The sequence below is a fragment of the Arachis stenosperma genome, chromosome 4 (assembly GCF_014773155.1).
Source record: "Arachis stenosperma cultivar V10309 chromosome 4, arast.V10309.gnm1.PFL2, whole genome shotgun sequence".
Taxonomy (NCBI): Eukaryota; Viridiplantae; Streptophyta; class Magnoliopsida; order Fabales; family Fabaceae; genus Arachis; species Arachis stenosperma.
The window spans coordinates 55,762,603-55,772,281 of record NC_080380.1 but is presented as its reverse complement, the minus strand read 5'-3'; the positions used below and the strand labels follow the sequence as shown (position 1 = coordinate 55,772,281).

At 40.0% G+C, this 9,679-nt stretch overlaps 1 non-coding gene across 1 annotated transcript; it reads left to right on the top strand.

The window, feature by feature from the left end:
* Positions 1 to 232: 232 nt before the first annotated feature.
* On the top strand, positions 233 to 336 carry LOC130978633 (small nucleolar RNA R71). Its single transcript, XR_009086254.1, has one exon. It is a non-coding gene; the product is annotated as a small nucleolar RNA R71 (small nucleolar RNA).
* The last annotated feature ends 9,343 nt before the right edge of the window (positions 337 to 9,679 follow it).

Here is a 9,679-nt window from a genome sequence, read left to right as displayed (position 1 = left end):
CTTGTTTTGGGCTAGAATTGTATCAACATGGTTCAGCTCCATGACTCCCTTAGTGTTGTGTCTCTCTGAAGCATAGTAGTACTCATTCTCAGCCGCTGTCTCAATCACTTCAATGGCTTCTTCCACAGTCTTTTTCCTGTTCAATGAACCTCCTGATGAATGGTCTACAGCCTTCCTTGATTCATAAGAAAGTCCATCATAGAAAATATGCAATTGCACCCAGTCATGGAACATGTCTGGTGGGCATTTCCTTGTCAACTCCTTAAACCTCTCCCATGTCTCGTAGAGAGTTTCACCATCTTGTTGTCTAAAAGTCTGAACCTCAGATCGAAGCCTATTGACTTTTTGTGGGGGGTAGAAACGTGCCAGAAACTTGCTTTCCACCTCATCCCAGGTTGTTAGGCTCCCCCTTGGGAATGATTCCAGCCACTTAGCTGCCTTGTCCCTAAGTGAAAATGGGAACAAGAGAAGTTTATAGGCATCTTCCTGGACTCCATTGGACTTCACAGTGTCGCAAATTCTCAGGAATTTTGTGAGATGTTGGTTTGGATCTTCATTAGCACTCCCACCAAATGAACAATGATCCTCCACCAGTGATATTAGCTGTGGTTTGAGTTCAAAATTGTTGGCCTGAATGGGTGGTTTCTGAATGCTGCTACCACAATTCCCAGAGGTTGGGTTTATGTATGAACCAAGAACCCTCCTCTCGGGAATGGCATTGTTTCCATCAGCTCTCTCATGGTTGTGAACTTCTCTATCCATGTTGAGATCTAGAGCTTCCTCAAAATTGTCCTCAGATTCTCCTTCAGATTCTTCTTCTCCCAGTACTCTCTTCCCTCTTGCTTCCCTTCTAAGTTTATGAAGGGTCCTCTCTGGTTCGGTATATGGATGAGTTGATATCTCTCCTCTCCTACCTGTCATACAAGAACACAGCACAGGCAACAAACAAGTGAAATACTCTTGGTTAATGGAAGAGTATGGTTAGAGCAGTTGAGGAATTAATTCAAATAGTTAGTGAGTCAGTGAGTTAGTTGCTTGAATTTAAAGGCATAAAGAAAGAAAGCAAGTAACAGAGTGCAGAAATTAAAATTCAACAAGTAACTTGAACTGAATTAACAAAACAAGAAAAATGCTCAATCTAGTTAACTTCCAATTTGAGAATTGTCAATCGAAAACCAATACCCGGCAACGGCGCCAAAAACTTGATAGCTACGATTTTAGGAAATTGCACAATCGGCAAAAATTCCTTCCGGCAAGTGCACCGGTTATCGTCAAGTAAAAACTCACAATAGAGTGAGGTCGAATCCCACAAGGATTGGTTGAGTGAGCAATTCGGATTAGAAGTGTGTTCTAGTTGAGCGGAATCAAGATTTAGATGAGAATTGCGGAATGTAAAATTGCATGAATTAAAGAGCGAGAAGCTAAATTGCTGAAATTAAAAAGGGATCGGGGTGATTGCATGAATTAAATTGCAGAATGTAAAGAGAAAGTGGTAGATCAGAAATGGGGAATTCATTGGGTTTCAGGAGATATTGAGATCTCCGAATCAAAACATTTTTATCCCTTCCTCAACCAATGCATTCATTGAATTTTGCTTGGCAATCTTATATGATTGGATCCTAATCCCTTGGCTCACCAATTCTCTCTAAAAACAAACAAATTCCCAATCCCTTGGTTTAAATGTTCATAAGAAGAGATGACGCTCGATCACTGATTATACCACACAGTTTCATGAACCACAATTTGGTAGGATTACATGTCACAATATCCATCCAAACCCCAATCCAATTCACTGTGAGAAAGCTTCTCTAGCATGAATCCTCCATTCCTTTCCCAAGGTTCCGTAGGATTCCAATTATAGATAGTTTCTTTCCCAAGACAACTAACCAATGGAATTAGATCGAGAAGCTTTCTAACAAAAATTCAAGAGAAAAGATTGAAGAAGAAGATAAAAACTATTATTGATTCATTGAATTACAATAGAGCTCCCTAACCCAATGAAAGGGGTTTAGTGAGTCATAGCTCTGAATTCAATTACAAAAAGTATGAAAACTAGAAAAATGATCCAAAAGTTCTAGAGTGCTAACCAGCTTAAATTCTATCCTATTTATACACTTTCTAAATTGAGCTTCTGTTGTGTTTCTTGGGCTTTGAGGCCTTTCCCTGATTTCCTTTTGCTTTGGGTTTATGATCGATAATCCTGATGAGGCTGCTGATCCAATTCTGTAACATTCATTGAGCCAACTTAGTGATAATCAAGTAATGACACATGACTCAACAAATTAAAATTCCAGACTCATCAATTCTTCAGGCCCAATCCCATAAACCATGATATTCAATTGGGTTTCATACCAGAGTACGTTTAAGTTAATGTTTGTGCTCAAATGCTAACTTAAACTGCAATATCTTTGGCCCAGAAACCTTTTCAATTAATGGCGTTTAAGTTGCAGTTTAAGCTTAAACTGCAACTTAAACGTTGGACACTCCTGGAGGTGGTATAATTCAAGCACGTTTAAGCTTCAGTTTAAGGTTAAACTGAAGCTTAAACGTGGAAATGGAAGAAAGCAACCCTGGAGGGTAAAGTAGTCGAACACGTTTAAGCTTCAGTTTAAGGTTAAACTGAAGCTTAAACGTGGAAATGGAAGAAGGCAACCCTGGAGTGTGGAATTGTCGAACACGTTTAAGCTTCAGTTTAAGGTTAAACTAAAGCTTAAACGTGGAAATGAAGAAAGCAACCCTGGAGGAGAATGGTCGAACACGTTTAAGCTCCAGTTTAAGCTTAAACTGGAGCTTAAACGTGGAAATGGCTCCCTGGAGGTGAATTTTGGTCGAACACGTTTAAGCTCCAGTTTAAGGTTAAACTGGAGCTTAAACGTGGAAATGGCTCCCTGGTGCATTTCTCATTTCTGGCGTTTAACTTCCAGTTTAAGGTTAAACTGGAGGTTAAACGCCACTTTCAGCTTTTCCTCAGCTTTCATGATTTTGGCGTTTAAGCTCCAATTTAAGCTTAAACTGGAGCTTAAACTCCACATGTGATATTCAAGCTTCCTTTATTGATTTTGTTGCTTCCTTGCCTAACCTCTTCTTCCCTAAAATCATCCAAACAACTGCATCAAAGTCTTGCAAAATTTCATGAGAAATCTTTCATTCATAGCATTCAAGTAATATAACTAAAAACTCATGGAATTTGCATCAAAATCATACTGTTTGGATGGTTCATTGCTTTGTTATTCATTTAACCATTCTTGGTTACTTTAAGCTCAAGAAAATGCATAAAACAACTAAAACTAACAGAAAAATGCTAGTGAAACTAGCCTAAGATGCCTTGGCATCAGAAAGACATTGGTAGATAGCAACAAAGGGGCAACCAAGAAGCTCATAGAGAGTGACAAAGAACCAACAGAGAAAGATAGAGCTAACAACAAGGACATAACAAGCAAGAATGTCTCAAAAAAGCTCATAGAAGAGAACAACCAACCACAGAATTTGAAGAAGGGAAAGCAGACCATGGAAGAACCAAATCCAAGACAGCAGCAAGTAGAGAAGAGCCTTACACCTCCACTACCTTATCCACAAAGATTTCACAAAGAAACAGAGGATCAATATTTCCATAAATTCCTGGAGACTTTCAAGAAGCTAGAGATCAACATTCCCTTGGCCGAGGCATTGGAGCAAATGCCTCTGTATGCCAAGATCTTAAAGGAGCTCATCAACAAGAAAAGAAGTTGGCTGGAGAAGGAGACTGTGCTGCTCACTGAAGAATATAGCGCTGTGCTTCAAAAAGGAATCCCACCAAAGCTTAAAGATCCAGGGAGTTTTGTAGTTGCTTGCACCATAGGCAAAATAACATTAGACAAGGCTCTTTGTGATCTTGGAGCTAGTATCAACTTAATGCCCCTGTCCATGATGAGGAAGCTTGCGATAGAAGAACTCAAACCCACTAGGATGTCACTAGTCATGGCTGATAGATCAATCAAGACACCTAATGGAATTGTGGAGAATCTATTAGTAAAGGTATGGGAGTTTATCTTCCCTGCAGATTTTGTGATTTTGGACACTGAAGAGGAAGGAAACAATTTAATCATCTTGGGAAGACCATTTCTAGCAACTGCAAGAGCTATTATTGATGTGGAAAAGGGAGAGATGATCTTCAGAGTACACAATGAGCAAATGATCATAAATGTTTTCAAGTCAATGCAACACCCTAATGAGCAAGAGGATTACCTGAGAGTGGACATGATAGAAAGCCTGGTGGAAGAAATTTTAGACACCAAACATCATGAGCAAGAAGAGGAAAATAACCAAGAGACAATAGAGGAACAAGCAGCTGAAATCTCTATTGATAAGGAGGTGAAACCAAGCAAGAAGGAAGAAGTACAAAAACAAGAACTGAAGCCATTACCCACTGGTGGACGAAATTGTGATTCCTTTGTTATTGTATTTTGTAAAATTCATTGCTTTTTCAACTATGTGTGGACACAACTCCGTTCAACTTAACCAGCAAGTGTACTGGGTCATCCAAGTAATACCTTACGTGAGTAAGGGTCGATCCCACAGAGATTGTTGGTATGAAGCAAGCTATGGTCACCTTGTAAATCTCAGTTAGGCAGATTAAATTGGTTTATGGATTCGAAAATTAATAGTAAATAGAAAATAAAAAGGGATAGAAATACTTATGTAAATCAATAGTAGGAAATTCAGATAGGTGTATGGAGATGCTAGAATCCTTTCGAATCTCTACGTTCGTATTACTTTCATCCAATCCTTCTTACTCCTTTCCATGGCAAGCTGTATGTAGGGCATCACCATCATCAACGGCTACTTTCAATCCTCTCGGGAAAATGGTCCTATGCGCTGTCACTGCACGGCTAATCGTCTGGAAGCATCACCCTTATTGATAGCTACATCCCATCCTCTCAGTGAAAATGGTCCAAATGCTCTGTCACAGCACGGCTAATCATCTGTCGGTTCTCAATCAGGTTGGAGTAGAATCCATTGATTCTTTTGCGTTTGTCATTACGCCCAGCTTTCAGGAGTTTGAAGCTCGTCACAGTCATTCAATACCGGAATCCTACTCGGAATACCACAGACAAGGTTAGACTTTCCGGATTTCCGGGATCCTACTCGGAATACCACAGACAAGGTTAGACTTTCCGGATCCCCATGAATGCCGCCATCTATCTAGCTTATACCACGAAGATTCTGTTGGGGAATCTAAGAGATATGCGCCCGGCCTAAGGTAGAACGGAAGTGGTTGTCAATCACGCGCGTTCATAGGTGAGAATGATGATGAGTGTCACGGATCATCACATTCATCAAAATGTTGTGCAACGTATATCTTGGAATAAGAATAAAAGAGAATTAAATAGAAAGTAATAGTAATTGTATTGAAACTTGAGGTACAGCAGAGCTCCACACCCTTAATCTATGGTGTGCAGAAACTCCACCGTTGAAAATACATAAGTGAAAGGTTCAGGCATGGCCGAATGGCCAGCCTCCTGAATGATCAAAAGACCGAATGATCAAAGACTAAACAGTCAAAAGATTAAACTGTCAAAAGATGTCTAATACAATAGTTAAATGTTCTATATATACTAGACTAGCTACTAGGGTTTACATGAGTAAGTAATTGATGCATAAATTCACTTCCGGGGCCCACTTGGTGTATGTTTGGGCTGAGCTTGGTCTATCCACGAGCTGAGGTGTTTATTTGAGTTGAACTCTAAGTTATAACGTGTTTTGGGCATTCAACTCCGGATCATGACGTGTTTCTGGCGTTTAACCCCAGACAGCAGCATGTACTTGGCGTTCAACGCCAAGTTACGTCATCAATTTCCGAATAAAGTATGGACTATTATATATTGCTGGAAAGCTCTGGATGTCTACTTTCCAACGCCGTTAAGGTCGCGCCATTTGGAGTTCTGTAGCTCCAGAAAATCCATTTCGAGTGCAGGGAGGTCAGATTCCAACAGCATCAGCAGTCCTTTTCGTCAGCCTTTTTCAGAGTTTTGCTTAAGTCCCTCAATTTCAGCCAGAATTTACCTAAAATCATAGAAAAACACACAAACTCATAGTAAAGTCCAGAAATGTAAATTTAACATAAAAACTAATGAAAACATCCCTAAAAGTAGCTTGAACTTACTAAAAACTACCTAAAAACATTGCCAAAAAGCGTATAAATTATCCGCTCATCACAACACCAAACTTAAATTGTTGCTTGTCCCCAAGCAACTGAAAATCAATTAGGATAAAAAGAAGAGAATATACTGTGAATTCCAAAATATCAATGAATATTAATTATAATTAGATGAGCGGGACTTGTAGCTTTTTGCTTCTGAACAGTTTTGGCATCTCACTTTTTCCTTTGAAGTTTAGAATGATTGGCTTCTCTAGGAACTTAGAATTTCGGATAGTGTTATTGATTTTCCTAGTTAAGCATGTTGATTCTTGAACACAGCTACTTATGAGTCTTGGTTGTGGCCCTAAGCACTTTGTTTTCCAATATTACCACCGGATACATAAATGCCACAGACACATAACTGGGTGAACCTTTTCAGATTGTGACCCAGCTTTGCTAGAGTCCCCAGTTAGTGGTGTCCAGAGCTCTTAAGCACACTCTTTTTGCTTTGGATCATGACTTTAATCACTCAGTCTCAAGCTTTTCACTTGGACCTTCATGACACAAGCATATGGTTAGGGACAGCTTTGAATTAGCCGCTTAGGCCTGGATTTTATTTCCTTGGGCCCTCCTATCCATTGATGCTCAAAGCCTTGGATCCTTTTTACCCTTGCCTTTTGGTTTTAAGGGCTATTGGCTTTTTCTGCTTATTTTTCTTTTTCTTTCTAAATATTTTTTTTTTCGCCAATTTTTTTTTTTCGCAAGCTTTTGTTTTTCACTGCTTTTTCTTGCTTCAAGAATCAATTGTATGATTTTTCAGATCGTCAATAACATTTCTCTTTGTTCATCACTCTTTCAAGAACCAACAATTTTAACATTCATAAACAACAAGATCAAAAATATGCACTGTTCAAGCATTCATTCAGAAAACAAAAAGTATTGTCACCACATCAATATAATTAAATTAAATTCATGGATAAATTCGAAATTTATGTACTTCTTATTCTTTTGAATTAAAACATTTTTCATTTAAGAGAGGTGAAGGATTAATGGATTTTATTCATAGCTTTAAGACATGGTTACTACATACTAATGATCATGAAGTAGAGACACAAAATATAGATAAACATAACATAGAAACCGAAAAATAGAAAGAAATAAGAACAAGGAATGAATCCACCTTTAGTGGCGTCTTCTTCTTGAAGGACCAACAATGTCCTTAAGCTCTTCTATGTCCCTTCCTTGCCTTTGTTGCTCCTCCCTCATTGCTCTTTGATCTTCTCTTATTTCTTGGAGAATGATGGAGTGCTCATGATGTTCCACCCTTAATTGTTCAACATTGTGGCTCAAATCTTCTAAGGAAGTGTTGAGTTGCTCCCAATAGTTGTTGGGAGGAAAGTGCATCCCTTGAGGCATCTCAGGGATTTCTTGATGATGAGCTTCCTCATGCATCTCTTGAGAACCGTGAAGGGTCTCTCTTGCTTGCTCCATCCTCTTCTTGGTGATGGGCTTATCCTCTTCAATGGAGATGTCTCCTTCTATGATAACTCCAGCTGAGTAACATAGATGGCAAATGAGGTGAGGAAAAGCTAGCCTTGCCATGGTGGAGGGCTTTTTGGCTATTTTGTAGATTTCATTGGAAATGACCTCATGAACTTCTACTTCCTCTCTAATCATGATGCTATGAATCATGATGGCCCGATCCACAGTAACTTCAGATCGGTTGCTAGTGGGAATGATGGAGCGTTGAATGAACTCCAACCATCCTCTAGCCACAGGCTTGAGGTCCAGTCTTCTTAGTTGAAGTGGCTTGCCTTTAGAGTCTCTTTTCTATTGAGCTCCTTCCACACATATGTCCATAAGGACTTGGTCCAACCTTTGATTAAAGTTGACCCTTCTAGTGTAGGGGCGTTCATCTCCTTGCATCATGGGCAAGTGGAACGCCAATCTCACATTCTCCGGACTAAAATCTAAGTATTTCCCCCGAACCATTGTGAGATAATTCTTTGGACTCAGGTTCATACTTTGATCATGGTTCCTAGTGATCCATGCATTGGCATAGAATTCTTGAACCATTAAGATTCCGACTTGTTGCATGGGGTTGGTTAGGACTTCCCATCCTCTTCTTCGGATTTCATGTCGGATCTCCGGATACTCATTTTTCTTGAGCTTGAAAGGGACCTCAGGGATTACCTTCTTCTTTGCCACAACATCATAGAAGTGGTCTTGATGGCTCTTGGATATGAATCTTTCCATCTCCCATGACTCGGAGGTGGAAGCTTTTGTCTTCCCTTTTCCTTTTCTAGAGGATTCTCCGGCCTTAGGTGCCATTGATGGTAATGGAAAAACAAAAAGCTTATACTTTTACCACACCAAACTTAAAATATTGCTCGCCTTCGAGCAAGAGAAGAAAGAAAAGAAGAAGAAGAAGAAGAAAATGGAGGAGAGTGAGGGGAGATGGATTCGGCCAAGGTATAGTAGAGGGGGTAGTGTTGTGTGAAAATGAAGTATAATGGAAGGGTATATATAGGGAGAGGGGGGAGGGTAGGTTCGGCCATTTAAGGTGGGATTGGGTGGGAAAATGTTTTTGAATTTTGAAGGTAGGTGGGGTTTATGGGAAAGAGTGGATGGATGTGAGTGGTGAAGGGGGTAATTGGGAAGAGAGATTAAGGTGATTGGTGAAAGGTTTTTGGGAAGTGTGATATGGGGAAGAGTGAAAATAGGATTAGGAGGTAAGGTGGGAATATGTTAGGTGGGGATCCTATGGGGTCCACAGATCCTGAGGTGATCCTGTGGGGTCCACAGATCCTGAGGTGTCAAGGAATTCCATCCCTGCACCAAATAGGCATGAAAAATGCCTTTGCACACCATTCTGGCGTTTAAACGCCCATTGGTGCACATTCTGGGCGTTCAACGCCCACATGTAACATGTTTCTGGCGTTGAACGCCAGTTTCATGGTTGTTACTGGCGTTCAGTGCCAGCTTTTCCTCTTAGGCACATTCCTGGCATTCAGCGCCAGAATATTGCTTGTTTCTGGCGTTCAGTGCCAGATTCATGCTCTGTTCTGGCGTTGAACGCCAGCCAGATGCTCCTTACTGGCGTTGAACGCCAGCCTGTGCTTCCTCCAAGGTGTGATTTTTCTTTTTCTATTTTTTTGATTCTGTTTTTAATTTTTATATTTTTTTCGTGACTCCTCATGATCATGTACCTAATAAAACACAAAATAAAAATAAAATAAAATAAAATAAAAATTAGATAAATAAAATTGGGTTGCCTCCCAACAAGCGCTTCTTTAATGTCAATAGCTTGACAGTGGCTCTCATGGAGCCACAAGGTGATTAGGTCAATGTTGTATAGTTCCAACACCAAACTTAGAGTTTGGATATGGGGTCTTGACACCAAACTTAGAGTTTGATTGTGGCCTCCCAACACCAAACTTAGAGTTTGACTGTGGGGGTTCTTCTTGACTCTGAACTGAGAGAAGCTCTTCATGCTTACTCTCTTTTGTCATATAGGGTTGGCCATGTGCCTTAAACACAAGGTAGTCCCCATTCAATTGA